General features: G+C 55.4%; 1 long non-coding RNA gene across 1 annotated transcript; it reads right to left on the bottom strand.

Annotated features, from left to right (window-relative positions):
- Positions 1-221: 221 nt before the first annotated feature.
- On the bottom strand, positions 222-791 carry LOC122216824. The gene is made up of 2 exons (XR_006201139.1): positions 524-791; positions 222-408 (listed from the first exon to the last, which is right to left on the bottom strand). It is a non-coding gene; the product is annotated as an uncharacterized LOC122216824 (long non-coding RNA).
- Positions 792-1,002: the final 211 nt, after the last annotated feature.

The following is a 1,002-nucleotide window of genomic DNA, read 5'->3' as shown; positions in this document are numbered from 1 at the left end:
ACAGACAGACCGAGGGAGGAAGAGTAGAGAGAGGGAGGGACAGGGAGAAAGACAGGAAGACAGGGGGTCAGAGGGAAAGAGCCAGCAGGGGTGGGGGAGACGGAAGCAGAGGGGCCCGAGGCCACGGAGGTCCTGTTCCAGCAAAACCCAGCGAGGCGTTGCACACATCTCTCTCTGGCAGTGGCTCTGCAGGGAAGGAAACTTGAACATACCCCTCAGAATACGAGGCTTTGACATAAAATTTATTTTGAGCTCAAGGTACTTGAAAAAGCAGCAGGTTCAAGAAAGGCGTCGTGACCCTCTCCTTTTTCTTCCCAGAAGCAGAGAGAAAACCCCACCTGGAAGATGTCTTTCCTATTCGAGAAGGAAGAGACCCAGTGAAGACAAGGACACGGTGTGGACGCTGTTCTGGGCAAAAGGAACCATAAGGTGAGCGCACAGAGGACAGAAAGAGCTCAAGCGTGCACTAAGAGCCCAGCAGGGTTTGCGACAAGCTGGCTTACGGCAAAGGGAGGCATGTCACCTTCCAGAAAGCCTGGGAAGCTTAGCAAGCTGCAGGCAGACAGACATCAGGCAGGAGCTGAAATGAAGTCCCCAGGGCTGATTCTCTTCTCCTTCCAGTAGGTTCTCTATTACCAGCATGCTCGCCTTCAGGGTCGCCAAGAAATAAGCTTAGCGGGTCTCCAATTCCCAGAGTTCCAGGCCGATGGAAGCCACTGGAAACCTTCCCTCCCTTCCTTCCCTCAAGGGCCACTCCCAGGGGACAGGCAGCAGACCGCCTCCAGCTGAACCCATTACTGTGTTCGCCGTCTCGGGTCTGGATCATAAGCTGGATCTCCAAAGCCGTGGATGGAGCCCCGTCCAGGCCAGAGAGAGCCAGCCCGTGGGAGGGGTGGGCTCCCCGTGTCATAATGGGGGGCGGTTGCTGGAGAAAGAAGTCTAGATGCTTCCAGAAATGAGAGGAGGTCGTTGTAAGTGAAGCGACGTGAGCAAATGGTCCAG

This window comes from Panthera leo, chromosome B1 (assembly GCF_018350215.1).
Source record: "Panthera leo isolate Ple1 chromosome B1, P.leo_Ple1_pat1.1, whole genome shotgun sequence".
Lineage (NCBI taxonomy): Eukaryota > Metazoa > Chordata > Mammalia > Carnivora > Felidae > Panthera > Panthera leo.
The sequence above is the reverse complement of the archived record's forward strand: the minus strand, read 5'-3'. Positions and strand labels throughout refer to the sequence as shown.